Below are 18,686 nucleotides of genomic sequence, written 5' to 3' on the forward strand. Positions count from 1 at the left end.
CTTGATGGCACACATTATGTCATTTCTTTCAAAACAATCTAGAATTTCAAGAGTTTTCCTCAGCTGAGTAAGCTCCCCCCACTTTTCTCTACTGGATATTTCATCACAAACATACTTCTTTGGTATGGCCCAGGGGTGGGTTCCTGCCAGTTCTAACCTCTTCTATAGAAGAGGTTCCACAAATCTACAGTGCCGTTTAGAACCGGTTCCAGCACCCTCCCACCGCCCATCCACACATCATCAAGATGAAGAGCGAGAGGAGGAATTCTGGGAGTTGAAGTCCACAAGTCTTAAAGCTGCCAAGTTTGAGCATCCCTGGGGGTTTTTTCCCTAAAGGGTTAGGGTTGCAAGGGTCTTGTAATTTGACAGCTTTAAGACTTGCATGCTTCAAATGCCAGAGTTTCTGAGGCAACATTTTGGTTGCTAAGCAAAAGCATTGTTAAGTGAGTTTCACCACATTTTACAAGTTGGCCACTCCCACCCGGTCACATGGCCAGCAAGCCACTCCCACAAAGCAGGCCACACCTACAGAAGAGGTTCTAAAAAAATTTGAAACCCACCACTGGTATGGCCATATACTAAATAAATAAATACATCCTTTGGCATGTTCTAGTTTACTTAGTTGGTGAGAGGGCAGCACACTTAGGAAGAAATAATATCCACACTTAGGAGAGGGCACAATAGATACTATAAAGTAGTGTACAGGTAGTAAGTGACTTGGACAGACAAAGTGGCAAGTGTTCAGCTGAGAAGTGCTGGTAATGTTCACTTCCCATTTCTTATAAGAACAAAATTGAGACTCAGGAAAGTTGTACATAGACAATGCTACATAAATATCATTCCTCTATTTAATAATCATGTATGAATGAATTCATGTTCTATAGATACATACTATATGAGAATTAATTGTACTTGGGACTGAGAACCCAGCTGACAAAAATAATTCTTTGCAATTTAAAATAATATAATCATTTATATTGATATTTTTATTATAAAAGACATAGTGCAAGCTGATCAACTATGAGTTGGATTAACTATTCTGCATGTCCATATATTCAGTCACATTTATTAAGTTGTCATTCAATGAATAAATAGTCTCTCAGTCTTATGATTTTTAACAAACCTTAACTCCCAGTGTGCTTAATTTAATAGACTGAAATCAAACGCTTCTGTTAATAAAAACTGTGCCCTAGTATTTTCTATTTGACTTGAGTATGTTGGATTGAAAGTATAATTTTCAAAAGAAATCTAACATGAACCATAAAAGAAGTTTTTATAATGCCAGTTTCCTTTGACAGAAGCACTCTGTCTTCACAATATTTATTGGCTTTTGTAAAGACTGAGCAAGCCCTATGCAATTATAGAAGTGTTCATACAAGCTAGCCACTTTCTATCTGAAGTGAGGCTATGCACCTTCTGGGGAGAATGAAGGCTGCATTTGGCTTTTGAATGGCATTTTAAAGGCTACATCCAAAATATGGGACAATCTGGAACAGCAACAATGAATTGTAAATTTAAACTGAATTAAACTTAAATGGTCAATGTGATGAATCAGAGAATAATAGAATGTATGCCTTGGAGGGGACCATAAATTCAATGCAATACATCCTATGCTCATTCCAAAAACCATTTAAACGGTCACCAGTTCACCATCCAGTCTCCATTTGAATGAAGGCAAGTTCACCAGTCTTCAAAGCAGTTTGTGAGTCTGCTTGACAGTTCTGAACTCCTCCTAAAGTTCATCCTGAGTCATCTTCCTTTTCATTATAACTTTTCAGTTTATATCCTGCCCTCAAGAAGATGACTACCCCTCTGGCATATTATTGCCTTTTAGATATTTGAAACTTCTCTCAGTATTTTCTTCTGTAAAATATGCATTCTACCTACTGCCATGTTTTAGGAGTTCAACAAGAAAATTTGGAAAGGTTCTGGTGACTGCATCTATGGCTTTGGGGGAAGTACACAAAGTGTGTCCTTCTGTGTGTCACCTCCCCCTCCCCCCTTGTCTCTTTTCCCTGGCTCATTGCACCTCTTTATCCCCATTCCTCCTTCCTTTCCCTCTGTCCTTCCTGTCTTTCCCCCTCTCCTCCTCATTCCCCTCACCCTTCCTCTCCCTCCTTCTCACTTACCTCTTATAATAACCTGCATGGATGAAGTCTTAAAGACATTAGGATTCCCCCCTCCCTGTCCCCTTCTTCTCCAGTCCAGTCTACCTCTTCGTTCCCCACCCCTTCCGCTTCCCTATTCTTCTCCCACTCTTGTCTCTCCCTCCTTCTCCCTTATCTCTGATAATAACCAGCCTGGGTGAAGTAATAGCGGCATTAAAATTTCCCCATCCCTATTTGTACCTATCTTTATCTCTCTGCCTGTCCTGTTCTCCTACCCTCCCCTCTCATACCAGGCCCACTCCACTTCACTTCATGCCCCTCCCCTTCCTATCCCCCCTTCTCTTCCCTCCCTATCCTGTCTCCCTCTCCTCTCCTATCCATTCTATCGCACCTTTTTGTTCCCCTCCTCCTCCATACCTTTTTCCCCTTCCCCTTCCCCTTTTTATCTTTTCTTCCTTTCATCCCCCATACCTATTATCCTCCCTGACCCTGACCCTGACTTTCAACCTACTCTCCCTCTCAGCCTCTCCCTCACCCTCACTCTTTCACCCTCTTCCTCCTCCTCCTAACCCTCTCACCCTCACTCACACCTTAAACCTGACCCAAACTCTCACCCTCACTCTCCCCTCTGAGAGTGGGTTACAAAAAGAGGAAAGCTTCCCCAGGGTCTAGGAACCTCACTGAAGAGCAGCTTATCTCTAGGAAGGCATCTTCGCTCTGATCACTGATAATTGGCACTATGTGACATTTTAACCTGCAGGGATGAAGTCATAAAGCTATTAGAATTCCCAAAGAGATGAACCATCTCCCTTCTCCTCCTATCAAAAGGTACCTGCTCTTCCACCTTTGTGACCTACACCTATGCCACACAAAAGTCTTTAGGAAGCTACCAAACCTTTCACTAAAGCTGCCTATTTGTCACGTTTGCATAGAAGCCTTAGCTTTGGATGTGGATTGCCTCTTGTTATAAAAGCTCCACTAATTGCTTCAGCACTGCTGAGCATCTTAATAATCTGCTGTTTGCTTTCTAAAGTCAGGAGCTGGAAGCTGACTTGACAGTATTTAGGATAGACCTTGAAACAGATTTTCCCCTTGAAATCAACAGCACTGACTCTAACAAGATCGGCCTGATCTATGGTCATCAATACAATACAATACAATACAATAGCAGAGTTGGAAGGGACCTTGAAGGTCTTCTAGTCCAACCACCTGCCTAGGCAGGAAACCCTATACCTTTTCAGACAAATGGCTGTCCAACATCATCTTAAAGACTTCCAGTGTTGGGGCATTAACAACTTCTGGAGGCAAGTTGTTCCACTGATCAATCGTTCTAACTGTCAGGAAAATTCTCCTCAGTTCTAAGTTGCTTCTCTCCTTGATTAGTTTCCACTCATTGCTTCTTGTTCTACCCTCAGGTGCCTTGGTGAATAGTTTGACTCCCTCTTCTTTGTGGCAACCCCTGAGATATTGGAACACTGCTATCATGTCTCCCCTACTCCTTCTTTCTATTAAACTAGACATACCCACTTCCTGCAACTGTTCTTCATATGTTTTCGTCTCCAGTTCCCTAATCATCTTTGTTGCTCTTCTCTGTACTCTTTCTAGAGTCTCCACATCTTTTCTACATTGTGGTGACCAAAACTGAATGCAGAATTCCAAGTGTGGCCTTACCAAGGCATTATAAAGTGGTATTAAAACTTCATGTGATCTTGATTCTATCCCTCTGTTTATGCAGCCTAGAACTGTATTGGCTTTTTTGGCAGCTGCTGAACACTGCTGGCTCATATTTAAATGGTTGTCCACTAGGACTCCAAGATCCATTTCACAGTTACTATTGTTGAGCAAGGTAGCACCTATACTGTGTCTGTGCATTTTGTTTTTGTTGCCTAAATGTAGAACCTTACTCTTTTCACCATTTAATTTCATTTTATTAGATAGTGCCCAATGTTCAAGTTTGACAAGATCCTTCTGTATCTTAAGCCTGTCTTCTGGAGTATTAGCTATTCCTGCCAGCTTGGTATCATCTGCAAGTTTGATGAGTTCGCCATGTATTCCCTCATCCAAATCATTGATGAAGATGTTGAAGAATACTGGGCCCAAAACAGAGCTTTGGGGTACTCCACTGCATACTTCCCTCCATGAAGATGCAGTTCCATTGAGGACTACACGTTGAGTGTGGTTGGTCAGCCAGTTACGAATCCATCAGCTATAGTTATACTAATTTTTTAAAAAGGATAACCCTAGTTCAGTTGAAAATTATAGAGCAATCTCTTTGTGTTGTATTGCATGCAAAGTTATGGAATCAATTATAAACCAATCCATTGTTCATCACTTAGAGACAAACAACTTGCTATCCGACAAACAGTTTGGCTTTGGGAAAAACTCATCAGTAATCTCCAATTTTTGCACTGTAAAAACATCTGGGCTACACGTCTTGATCAAGGCAAAGCTGTAGATGCAATTTACATAGATCTTTGTAAGGCTTTTGAAACAGTAGTACATAATAAACTGCTGTTGAAATTAAACTCTTACAGCATTTCTGGTCCTTGCGAACAAATGGATTGCTGCTTTCCTGTTTAATAGACTGCAGAAAGTCAAAATAGGGAACTGTCTAACCTTGCATCAGTTAACAGTGGTGTTCCACAAGGCAGCGTCTTAAGTCCTATGCTTTTCTTGCTCTATATCAACAATTTATGTGATCAACTTAAAAGCAATTGCTTCCTTTTTGCCGATGATGTAAAATTATTCAATACTACAGATAATTCCGTTGTTTTGCAAAATGATCTCGACTATGTGTCTGAATGGTCACCCATTTGGCAACTTCAAATTTCGATCAATAAATGCTCTGTCTTTCATATTGGTAAATGTAATCAGAATGTCAAGTATAAGCTAGGTGACACTGAACTAGCTGATGGCCCTCACTTTGTCAAGGACCTATGCTCCAAAGTTCACTATAACAGCGTTGCTAAAAAGCATTAAAAGTTATAAATTTAATTTTATGCAGGGTTTTTTTCCTGGAAACATTGTATTGTTAATTAGAGCTTATAAAACTTATTCTAGACCAATCTTAGAGTATTGTTCAACTGTTCGGAATCCCCATCATATATATCTGACATCGGTACAATCGAGCAGTTCAGAAGTATTTCACGAGAAAAGTCTTGCACTTTTCTGTACACAATAGAATTTCTTTTGCTACTAGGCTCGAAATTCTCAGTTTGGATAACTTAGAAGTGCATCATTTGCAGTCAGACCTAGGTATTGCATACAAAATTATATGTAATAATGTTTTACCTGTAAATGGCTTTTTTTGTTTTAATCGTAATAATATGGCCGCTATCAACTGCTTTAAACTTAATGTAAATCATTCTAAACGACTGTAAAAATATGATTTCTGTAATAGAGTTGTCAAAGTCTGGAATGCTCTACCTGATTCAGTTGTTTCAGATACAGTTTCAGCCACAAATTGACTTCTGTGGACCTTACTTCAGACTTAAGTGGTTAGTAGAAGGGACGTGCAGAAGTGCACTAACGTGCCTATCGTCCTGTCACTGTATTTTTATTCTTTTATTCTTGTTCTCATTTTTGTTTGAAAATTTCTAATAAATAAATAACAGGTCTCACTGATTTTACGAGCGCAACTTTGACAAACCTTGAATCCAGCCCATTGACTGGAAAGACCCATAGATTTTAAACCAAAATTATTCATCCTGTCCCAATATATACTCTGCGTTGTTTTCTGTTTGAGAAAAAGAAAATACGGTAAATCTTTAAAATGTATTACTTTCTTCTCCCAGTTTGAAATCTCTGTCTTCCCCATAGATTTCTCTCACTTGTCTTATTTAGTCAGTGAAGCTCCTTCTGTTTTCCCCATCAAAGAGCAGGGTGCTATAAACAGTTGAGAAATGATAGTAGAAATGGAATATGGGGGGGGGATTAAATTTCCCCTCCATATCCTAAGGGATCAATCTGTTTGTAGTGCAGCACTGACAAGAGGGTCTCCTGCTTGAGCAGGGGCTTGTACTAGAAGACCTCCAAGGTCCCTTCCAGTATAATTCTGCTACTCTATCTTCAGAATGAATTCAGTACAAACTCAGCACCTGGTTTCCTTTGTGCAAACTGATTGTGGCCCATGATTACAGATAAAATACAGCTATCATGTCACATGTGTGTATTTTTGCTCTTGCAATACATGGCAACATGTATCGATGCCATGATGTCATCCCAGTGTGCATTTCCTTCCCTTCTTCACTTCTGCATAATTGACTGCCATTAGCAGATCAAGAAACGCACAGCACAAACTGATTTGCTGCTTTCCTCACAAAATGCAATCCTGCTGCTACATCTGAAGGGATTAGCCCCTGTGATCTCTGTGTTTCATTTTATAGGTGCCTGGAACAGTCAACTGTTCATTAAACTTTCCACAGTTAAGGTCTACAAAACTTTAAAACCTTGCATAAGAAACTATGGCTCAAAACAGGACAAATATTAAATTTGACACCCTCTCTGAAACTACTAGTCATCAGGATCATACTAAGAATAGGCAGAGGATAAATATCCATGAGTTTGTAATCATTGGTAATAATTTGACCGGCAATTGTACATGAAGCTCAGAGATCAGTTTGGATTTCAGAATTTTGAGTGAAAAGAGATTTAATTGCAATGCGATTCAGTTTCTATACAAAAACATCTTGTCTATTATCACCCTGGGGTTTTATCTCCAGATTTCTAAACTTTGCGTTCATGTACAATACAGTTGAAGAATCACCTCATGATAAAAACCAAAGTAATTGTGGTAATCTTTCCAGCAAGGTTTAAGGAGAGGTTTTTTTAGGGATATCTATTCTGCGAAGAAATGGCTTTAACTAGAAATGGGTGCTAAGCATTTTGAAGATTAAACAAGTGAGATTCCAGAAGGTCAGGCTTATGCTTAGTTTTGCAGTTTTTAAACTGATGGGCGCAACATTGAAGGAAAGGCAATGAGACATCATTTTAATCCGATTATCAGGATGTCTGCTTGAATTAGTGGATTCTGAAAATGAGGACCTGGTGCCAGTAGTTGATACTGAGAACATCTTCAGGATCAGCAACCATTTCTCTTGGATTAGAAAATGACTCACACATGCAGCTCTTCAATTTAATTTTCCTTGATTGATTTTGAAAACAGTTCTCTGAACTTTGGATTGAATATTTGTCTTATCGTTCTTTTAGTTCTATGAACCAGTGAATAGTCTTTGTTATATATTACATTCCTTCCAAAGAAAGTTTATATAAAGCTTACCACCACTTAAGTGTATACTTGAACTTAAAAAAAAACTTCATCCTCTTGTGTCTGATTAGAGACAAACACTGCAGATTCCCAGAGAGGCTTCTTGCCATCTGTTTTCAAAACAGAAGGCCTCATTTGGGAAAGTAACATTTTGCAAAAGTCCAGCAACACTTAACTTCATTAGAGCCTTAATCACCTCTGTTGCATAGCTCTCGTTTATTATAGCCAAGAAGTACCACAGAAATGGGTTAATGAGGTCTCTGGTTTCTACTGAAACCCAGCAGGACAGCAAATCTGAAGCATGTGAAGAATATGGTTTGTGTTTTTGACCAACCCCAATATACTCATGTTTGCCAGGATGCAAACTTTGGCCTTTAGAGCATCATTTCCCCTATTAAGTGTGACATTTGCTATCAACACTTCTAATTGCTACACTCATTGGTCAATCCCCAAAGAGCATTCCCCATCTGCTTCCAATGGGTTTTCATTAGATGGCATCATATACTTAACTTTCCTGAAAACTTTTGAACTGTAGAAAGTTAGTACCCACCTCTCTCCTAGAAGAATGAAATATTTTGTGAAATATTAAACAGGCAGAATATTATATTTCCCTGGATGAGAAATGGAGAAACATGTTCTTGAAAAGCAGCCCCCACCTTTCTTAACAGCCCTCAGCAGATGTCAGCACTTAAGAGATAAAGAGATAGATAGCTCTATTAATAAGTAAATTCTCTGCAGCAAGGCCTGAACAAAGGTAGGATTAGCCCTCAACCACAATAGGAATTGCCCAACAAGCCCCTTCATTGCATCATTGCATAAACTTCAACCAAACGTAGCTCAGAGAAACTCTTAGGATTTATATATGGTACCATGGGAGTCTTGACAACAGCCAATAGAATACATGTTCTTGTACAGTAACAGGAAGCTCAAGTGCAAAGCCCAAGTCAAGATATAAATACCCCCCACTCTCAACTTCATGTGCTCAGCTGCACCAGAACCCATGTGGTTCTGTTCATCATTAAACCATCTTTCCAATCAGCCTCCATGTTTCCAGTGTCTTTTTCCCAGCTTGGAACTGAATCAGATGGATATTTCTTCCAATAGAACAGATTATTGAGAGCAGTGAAAATAGGCTGTTAGCAAGGTTAACAATAAGGATGGATTCTTACTAGTAATCTAGAGATCCTGTGCATATGGATTCAGCTCAATCATTCTTCCACTGGTCGACAGGAAGTTCTCCAGCTGGACAGACATGGGGTGTGTGGGCTCTAAAGAGTCTCTGTCTGACAATCCAATTCCAAGATTCCTGGAGGTGGGAGCGAAGATGGGCAGCGACTCATCAGACCCTGAGGGAAGCAACTGATCCCTCGTGGATTAGAGATTTGCCTATGAATCAGAGTTGGGGCAGCAATCATTAACATGGCTAACAAGATGCTGGCTTTTTGACAAGCAAATGCAGCAGGCTGAGACCAGGACAGATGAAAGGCCTGGTAAGAGAATTTATCTAACCCACAATTATAAATTAAATCTGTAAAAGGCAAAAAAATCCTGATGGTCAGATCAGGACTTTTTTCCCCTAAAAAAATGAAGAAACGAAGGTAGAGGATTGTAACACCCCCCCCCCCCCTGAAGTTCTTTGTTTGAAACGCTTTTGAACAGAAGAATAGAAAGCAGAGAAATGACAAACCCACTCAATTATAAACTCTAAATTTGGCTTTGGATCTTAAACAGAAGCTAATACTTTTACTTTGTTTGAATTCCTTCCAGCTAATATAACCAATGGAAAAAAAGCATGTCCTCTTACTGATAATGGACAACTTAACCCTGATTGTGCAGGAAGTTTTAATTCACCAACTGCCATAAATCAGAATTTGGAAAAGCAGAGGCAGAGAAAAACTTTTGGCTGATTATAAATTTATTATAAGCAATTTATTTTGATCAGTGACTGAAGCAAAGAATAAGTATCAGACCAGGGAATTACAAAGGTTTTTTTTCTCTTCTCCTCTCCTCTCTCTTCTTTTTTTCTTACTGCGGAGATTAAGATGGCATTAGCTTCTCTTCCAGTTTCAAAGTAGATGGATTAATTAAATTTAAGGTGGGCCAGAATTTTGAAATAAGATTTGTACAACTAACTGCAATCTTGGAACTGGATATCAAGGATGAACAAAAGACTAAGATGGCCCCCATTTTAAGATGATGAATAAAGTGAGATGTTTACTGCTTCTTTTTTTACATAATAGATTAAGAGAATTGTAACAACATTGAACAGCATGGTGTGTCATTTATAGACAATTTAAGGATAATTTAATGCAAGTTATAGAAAAATGGAGAGGAAACATGGAATATATCTACAATGGGAAATTACTGAGATTTTAAGACAGAATCACGTGTCAAACTTGTAGCCCAGATGTGTCATGTGCTGGCCATGCCCACCTGTTTAGCAAAGGGGGGAAATGTCGCAATATGTCACATGACGACAATGTAACACCGCAAGTTTGACACGCTTGCTCCAGAAGGTCAAAGTGGAATAAGCTGCACACAGTTCTTCCTCCACCTTTCCCCACAGCAACAACTCTATGCCCAGCACCATCCCATAAGTTTCTATGGCTACAGATGGATCAATGTAGATTCCCTACTGATTATTCCATAACTCTACCTCTACAGCACTTTAATTATAAGGATTAGGATGCAAAAAGTTTGCCTTATTCAGTTCTCAATTGCTGCTACAAAAAAGTTTACTATGTTTTGTGCTTATCCCCGGAGCCCCAAAAGGGATTTATTTATTAGTTTTATATTCTGCCTTATATTCTTCAGAGTTCAAGGTCGCCTACCCAGAATCTCTATTTACTTTATCCTCACAATAGTAGTCTTATGAAGTAGATTCAGCTGAGAAAGAGATTAAATGAGCTGATACAAAAGAGCAATGAGCTGAAAATAACACAAAGAATGCACAGATGGATGCATAGCTTTATGAGAACAGGAAAAGTTGGAATGCCAAGAATATAAACAAACATTTGTCACTATGAGGACTAGAGATAAGAGGAAGTCAAAGTGTCCTCTCTACTTAGGGTGGCACCAGAAAAGAATGTGTAATGTTTGAGGTGTGTCTGGGCATAGAATTGTTCTGAATTGTCATTGCTGCTCAGTCACTGTCACTTTCTTTTCATATATCATATAATTTAATATGAATAATATGTGGATGTGGATGGGCAGTTAAGGTAGGTAGATAGGTGGATGGATTGATGGATGAATAGATAAATAGATGGATGAACAGATGGATGGATGAATAGATAAATGGTTGTAATTCTTTTCAGTTTGAGCACAAGTAATGTGAAATGAATGCAAAAAAATAAAAAATAAAACAGATGCAATTTTAGTTTGTATCAACAGGGTTTACGTTTCCAAATCACAGAAATCAGTAGTTCCAGTTTGTTTTGCGTTGTTCATAACCCCATACTGAGTATTATGTGCAGCTCTAAGCATCCCCATTTACAGGTAAAAAGCATTTGGATAAACTGGACCAGCTTCAGGAACAGGCAGGGAAGATGATTAGGAAACTGGAAATTAAATTCTATGATACTACTGGGAATTCTTTGAAAAGAGAAATAATAGTGTATATTACACAGAAGAAGTCAGGAAATTTTTTTCCAGAAAGCAGGTAATTAGATTCTAGAAAGTAGATTTTAATCCTAATGATAACAATGCTCTTTAAGCATCAGATGGAAGCCAGGGGCAAGGAGCCCTTGGCCAGGGTTTGGTTGGTACACCAATTGCAGATCTTTTGGGATCAAAGTTGTTTTGACTTGTGCCTCTATTAAGTCATGTCTAGATTATCATTATTTCAATATAGAATTGTCCTTTAGAAATGACTCAAATGCTGAATCTAGTCCAAAAGGCAACAACCAGGAAGACTAGGTTTAGAAGCATTACAGCTGTTGCCAATTAGGTTTTCAGGGTTCAATTCAAAGTATAAAGAATTACACAGGATTTAATCTGATGGTCCCTCTCTTTGGGATTTCACTTCATGCAGGCTTAGAGTCCTCATTCTTTATACAATGAAGAATAGGAGCTGGAAGTCAACTTTCTCAGTGGTGCTCCTATATTATGGAACGCCTTGCTTTCTGAGCTCTGTTTTGCTTTTTTATATACCTTTAAAAACTACCATTCTGATCAGTGGTGGGATTCAATTTTTTGTACTACTGGTTCTGTAGGTGTGGCTTGGTGGGCGTGGCAGGGAAAAGATACTGCAAAATCTCCATTCTCTCCCCACTCCAGGACAAGGATACAGTAAAATCTCCTCCCCACTCCAGGGGAAGGATACTGCAAAATCTCCATTCTCTCCCCACTCCAGGGCAAGGATACAGTAAAATCTCCTCCCCACTCCAGGGGAAGGATACTGCAAAATCCCCATTCCCTCTCCATCAGCTGGGACTCAGGAGGCAGAGAATAGATGGGGTGGGGCCAGTCAGAGGTAGTATTTACCAGTTCTCCAAACTACTCAAAATTTCTGCTACCGGTTCTCCTGAACTGGTCAGAACCTGCTGAATACCACCTCTGATTCTGATGACTCTTTTATATGCACAGAGATTTGGGCTTCCTTGGCAGAGGGTCTGATGTTATAACTAACAAAGCAGCCCAGACACTTTGCCAAGGCAGCCCAATTCTATATTTTTCTTGTTTATGAACCACCTTCACTCTTTATAAGGACTGGTTATATATCATTAATTGTATTGATATCCCAATAAATCAACCAGATAGAAGATTGAATCCCTTTCAGTCATTGCCTTGTTCAATTTTTTTATTAGTTTATCAAGATTTAATATAAATACAAAGCACAAAAAAAACCACAATAATGAGAAAATAACAGAAGAAAAGAGGAAAAGTGTACGGCAAGAGGGAAAAAGAAAGAAAAAAATATTGACCTCCAACTCCTTTTGGTGCAGTAGAATAACATAATAAAATAAAACCTCAACTTTTTACTTTTACATACTATAAACTAACTGTTTCTATAACAACAAACCTAATTGGCGAAACCCAAAATCAAAGTTTCATTTTTTTCCCACCTCAAGCACAAATTCCAGAAGCAGTTTCCTAGCAAAAGCAAAGGTGTTTTTTTTAAAAAAAAAGGTTGTTGTAAAAAAAAAGCTACAAAGTGATGCTACTTTTATCTGCAATTATTACAAATTCCTTGCTTTAATCTATATTGATCAGCAAATTGACTGAGGGGCTTAAATTGGCTTTTCCAGTTCTAGGATTCTAAATTCAACCTCTCCTACCATATACTGACTTTGATTCTTCTCCTTTTCCTATTCACAAAATTTAAAACTTAACTTCACACAATCTAATTTGGCCCGCAGAGGAGATTTTCAACAACAGCTTGACTGAAAGAAATCTCATTTTATGATTGCACTCTGATCTAAAAGTGTCACTCTTGAGTAAGTTATAACACCTGGTAGATGCTGTTTCATAGCTGAGACTATAATGGCCTTGAAAGGAATAAGTCATCCAGGAGCTTCAGTCTCATTGGTAACAATCAACCTCAATGCTTCTCCCCAACATTCTGAGCAATTGTTTATGTGTCCAATAGTCTCTGGGGAGTTGAATTGCTGTGTTATAAAACCACAGCATGATTATATCCCTATTTGTTTTTTGGAAAAAGAACTAGATCTTCTGGATATCCAACAGAACATTGATAATTTCAGTAAGTCCATGCAAACGGCTTTCAGGTAGGAGCAGTGGTGGGATTCAGCCAGTTCACACCACTTCAGGAGAATCGGTTGTTAAGTTTCTGAGCAGTTTGGCGAACTGCTTGTTGAAAGAAATCATTAGGGCAGGCGGTTGTTAAATTATTTGAATTCCACCACTGGGTAGGAGATGAAAGAAAGAAGGAGCTGCAGTGTACTGTGTGTTGCTAACAGTGGGATGGATTCTAGTAATATATGTCTGTGAAGCTTATTAATATTTGAGAATATATTTAGCAGGAATAAATGTTGTGAAACCGATCAGCAATACTGTGGTTGCAGGTTCCATTCAGTGCAATCATGAAATTCTTGCTGAGACTTATAACTGATTTTTTTTAAATTTGACTCCAATTGTACATTTGATCTGCAGCATTACAGAATAAGAGCATTACAACTCCTTTCCATGTGAATCCAGAAGCATTATTTGGAAAAGGGCTGTATCTACAAAAAGGAAGAACGACTAAAAGGAAGGTAGAAGGAAATAACTTAATTGAAGTCATTAACCAACAGAAGGGAATTGGTATTCAAATATCCAAAACTAAACTGATAATAATAGAAGTAAAATCTCTCTCTCTGTCTCTCTCTCTCTCTCTCATACACACACACACACACACGGGGGGGGGGGGAGAGAAATAAAACACTAACATTATCAAGAATAAATGTAAGAAACCTGAAAAGAGTGTATAAATAATAATTGATATGGCATGTACAATAACCCCCAAAGTAAGAAATAAGTTAAAGAGTGACTACTGGTTAATATGGAGCCTGGGTTATTTCTGAGCTATTCATTCTCAGGCAACTTGAATTCCTCTTAATTATTCTTTGCCTGATTCTGCATGCCACCAACAAACCCTGGCAACCTTTTGTGTTGATTCAGAGTTGTAGGAAAGTAGAAATTGCTTATACTGTTAATTGTTGTGTCTTCTTCTGGCAGTCAGAAGTAAAATAATCAGAGCATTTTGAGGTTTTGTATACAATTGGCAACATTTGTTCAATAATTTCTATATGTCCTGAGTTACATGGACATACTTGGAATGAATATGATATCTTTTTGTATTTTCCAGCCAGAAGTGCTAAGAAAAAGGCCTTTCTTTCATTTAGGATATTAAACTGGAATAATAAGTGGGTATCCTAAAAAACAAAGTCCAAGAAGGAAGAGCTAGTTTCTGAGTCAATTTACCTAGTATGGAGGGATATTGAAAGAGAAAAGGATAGGTGAAAGGATGGTCCATCTTCTTTATTAATCCTTTCTTACCTTAAAAATTTCTGGAGATCTTCTGTAATGGAAGGGGATAGCAGAAAGCTGCAATAAGTAAGAGGGGGCTGAAAATTAGCAGCTATCTTAGTTTACATAACTTTATGCTAAGTTCAATCTACCAGTGGAAATTATTCAAATTATTTTACAAGGAAAATAAAATGAGCCACATTTCTTTTACATAGTCCTATTCAGAAATATGAGAAATAGAAAATGATTACAGGTAGATATTCTGTGATAGTTAGTTATAAATATTTTAAATAAATAAGCTGTAAAAGATTTTGAATCTTGAAGGAATGAATAACTTCCTATGATTACAAGGTACCCTATTTCTTCAAAAATAAGACCTCCATGAATAGTAAATCCAATTGAGCTTTTGAGTGCATGCACTAAAATAAACCCTCCCTTAAAAATAAGCCCTTCCCAAAAATATTGCAACACAGCAGCAGCCATGAGATGACGTCACTCGCTGCCTCCTGCACCTCAAAAATAATAAGACCTCCCCTGAAAATAAGGCCAAGTGATTATTTCAGTGGTCAAAAGAAAATAAGACCCTGTCTTATTTTTGGGAAAATAATGGTACATTCTGGGGATTCTAATGTAAAATAATTCAGTTAAGTGGGGTTACAGACAGGCGTATACATTTCTGCATCTAATACTTGTCTCAATTTCAGATAAAATACTATGGGTTTTCCTAATGCCTCCAAGCATATCATTGATTGTTCTGAATTTGGAAATAAATCCTGTCCTGAAAATCCATGGCCTGCAGGTATGCGAGGAGCTATATATATATGTCTAAGTGGATGTATCATCATCACCGTCTTCGGAAATATGACTATCATCATCTCAATCGCCTATTTCAGACAGCTGCATTCCCCAACTAACTTCCTCATCCTTTCCATGGCCATCACCGATTTCCTCCTTGGCTCCTTCATTATGCCCTACAGCATGGTTAGATCAGTGGAAAATTGTTGGTATTTTGGAATGACTTTCTGCAAGATCCACTACAGTTTTGACTTGATGCTCTGCTTGGTGTCTATTTTTCACCTTTGCTTAATTGCAGTAGATCGATTCTACGCCATCTGCTATCCCCTTCATTATTCACAAAAAATTACAGTCCCTAGAATCAGGCAATTAATTATCGTTTGCTGGTCAGTGCCATGTTCTTTTGCTTTTGGGTTGGGTTTGTCTGAAGCGTATGCTTCTGACATCGATTTTTATGAAGTTTTGGTTGCATGTTCTAGTTCTTGTCCAATAATATTTAATAAACTTTGGGGAACTGTTCTGTTTTCATTTTGTTTCTTCATTCCTGCCTCTGTGATAACTGGAATTTATGTAAAAATTTTCCAGGTGTCTAAAAAACATCTGAGGGTCATGAAAAGTTCAGGCGATAAAAATTCTAACCAGCTTTCTAAAAGCACAGACAGAAAAGCTGCTAAGACCTTAAGTATTGTGATAGGGGTTTTCCTCTTCTGTTGGTTTCCATGTTTTGTCACAATTTTAATTGACCCTTTTTTAGGTTTTTCAACTCCTGCTGTGCTGTTTGATGGCCTCAATTGGCTTGGTTACTTCAACTCCAGCTGTAACCCATTAATATATGGCTTTTTTTACCCATGGTTTCAAAAAGCTTTTAGATACATCCTCTCAGGAAAGATATTCCAACAACATTTCTCTACTGCTAATCTCTTTCCTGAACATAAATAAATGAATGAATGAATAAATGAATAAATAAATGAATAAATGTCTCATTGATCAAACTAAGGCAATCAGTGTTGTTTTTTAAAACCTGAAATGGTATCCTTTGTGCAAGGACAGAAAACGGTCTATAAATCTAACACCCAGCCTCTTAAATGTCATATGGATGGAAGAAATGTGGCAGAGGATAGAATTAGTATCATCAATGAAAGGGGAGGATTCTGGTGATGATGGTGAGAAGTGTTTTTCAGGAACCTTTGGCAATTGTCCAGCTGATACTTCAGGAAGCCCTGGACATTCTACAGTCTTTATATACTCTTGAATGTAAAACTATGTAAATTAGGAAGACACTACACATGCGATTTCATCCACACTGTTCTACAATCCTATATTTAAAAACTGGTTTAAAAGAGATGTCTGTTTTTAAAAAATCATATCTCATCCTGCAGGCTGGTAGTGCTAGAGGCTTTATATTAATGGGTTGTGTCCTTAATATCAAGAGAAAACTGAAAAGGGCAGTTTTCGTGAAATGATGTGGTGAAAACTCTCAGGAGGCCACATCTGGCATAAAAGAAGAGGAATTTTCCCCCCTGAAAGATAGTATATAATTCACGAGAGGGTCAGCGTTGAGATGAGAACTTCTTCCATTTCAGCAACAGAGTGAAAAGTTGCAAGGGGTATTTCAAAGAGAATTTATGACAACAGATATGAGAATCTCCTCCAAATCACCTCCCAATTACCTTCCATGTATAAATATCAAGAACACTCCAGCCTCATATGCATCTCAGCAACATATGCAAAAAAAATTGCAGAATTCATATTATTTAAACCAGAAGCAGGAATTTCTACCAAGATGGTACTTTTCCGCAATATTCTGAAATAAAATCGTACATTTTAATCCTTCCAGCTTAATTTTACATGGAAAAAATATTCAAAAACATACTTTTGTACCTGATTAATAAGGAACGATGTTCTTTTCTTTTTTTAAAAAAACTCTTTAATCTTATCTAACTGTTAATCAAACTGTTTGCATACTTTAAAAATGGTATCTCTATTTTTAATTTTAATATTCATAAATGGAGTTTATACTTGCTTCTTCATAACAAGCAAGAATGTATTGTAAATAGATTCATTTGCAGCATTGTGAAGTAAGCTGGTTCAATCTGCAACAATCTTTTACATGACATAATGCAATACTATGAATAAATATTTTACAGGAAAGCCCATCCTCTTCAAAGAAACTTAGCTGACGTTTCTTTTTACACTGCTTTCTCTGAACTTTAAGTAATTTGTTCTGCCATAAATTGTGTTTTTTCTTTTGTTTTTCTGTATTTCTCAGAGCCAACTGGTCAGCAAAATATTGCTTGATGGAACACTTCCATTGATATGGTGTTCTTGCTTGATAAAAAAAGAAGAAGCTGGAAAGATCTGGTAAATAAACTGTAAGCCACACTATGAATCTGATTGATACAGAAGTGGTATTCAGCAGATTCTGACCAGTTCTGGAGAACAGGTAGCAGAAATTTTAAGTAGTTCAGAGAACCAGTAAATACCACCTCTGACTGGCCCCGCCCCCATCTATTCTCTGCCTCCCGAGACCCAGCTGATTGGGAGAGAACCGGGATTTTGCAGTAACCTTCCCCTGCCACGTCCACCAAGCCATGCCATGCCACACCCACCAAGCCACGCCCACAGAACCGGTAGTAAAAATTGAATCTCACCACTGGGTTGATACATATATGCACCCACACCAATATTAATAATAACAGTAGTAATTAATTCAGGATTTCCAATGGAATGCAATGCAATAAAGTGCAATTGCACATAATATATAATCCTACATGTTCTTCATCACAGAAGTCGCCATGCCCCTCCCACCACTCACTAGAACCAGTGTTCAAGAAAGCCTAGTGTCTTGCATATTCTCAGACAATGTCCTGAGACATCATTCTTGATGGACTGTCAGGGCAAAATAGTATTTTGCTTAAGAACCTGAACAAATGAAAGATTTAGTGAGTAAGAAAAAAACCCGCCCGAAAAACTATTTTTATATTCCAAATTTCGAATATGTGAATAAGGTTAGGAGAGATATGAATGATCATTTAGTTTCCAGGCCTTGTCTCTTCCGTCTCATGATGTCCTACTTCACTTTGCACAAAACTCCACATCTGTTTGACCCAAATCTCCCTTAATGTTAAAGAATTATAGGAAAGGAGTCCAGAAGGCTTCAAATTGACATCTATATGCTTCATGAGGATAAGCATATTCCTGTAGTAGTGAAATAAGATAAGCCACCATTTGAATGCCTTATTGAATTAAAACATGATATGTCTGAAATTGGGGGGTGGGGTGGGTTCAATAGCCTTGAAAAATAGCTGTTAATAGCCAAGATATAGTTGGGGAAAAAAGAAATAAAAAAAGAAAGAAAACCACCAGTGAGTATACTGTGTTGTTTATTAACATGCTGCATTTATCATTAACCTCACAATAGCTCTGTCTTATTAAAATAATGGAGCTGAATCTTCTGGAAATTACTTTGGTTAAAAACTCTCTGAAAAAAGGAGCCTAATAGTGATTGAGCTAGAAATGTTTCAGAATTTAATTCACCCATTTTAAGTGAA

General features: G+C 38.0%; 1 pseudogene; it reads left to right on the forward strand.

Annotated features, from left to right (window-relative positions):
- The first annotated feature begins 15,039 nt into the window (after positions 1-15,039).
- On the forward strand, positions 15,040-16,074 carry LOC148045086 (trace amine-associated receptor 2 pseudogene; annotated as a pseudogene).
- Positions 16,075-18,686: the final 2,612 nt, after the last annotated feature.

The sequence above is a fragment of the Thamnophis sirtalis genome, unplaced genomic scaffold, assembly GCF_051295495.1.
Source record: "Thamnophis sirtalis isolate CommonGarterSnake01/CBP01778 unplaced genomic scaffold, rThaSir2_p1.2 scaffold_6, whole genome shotgun sequence".
NCBI classification, from domain to species: Eukaryota; Metazoa; Chordata; class Lepidosauria; order Squamata; family Natricidae; genus Thamnophis; species Thamnophis sirtalis.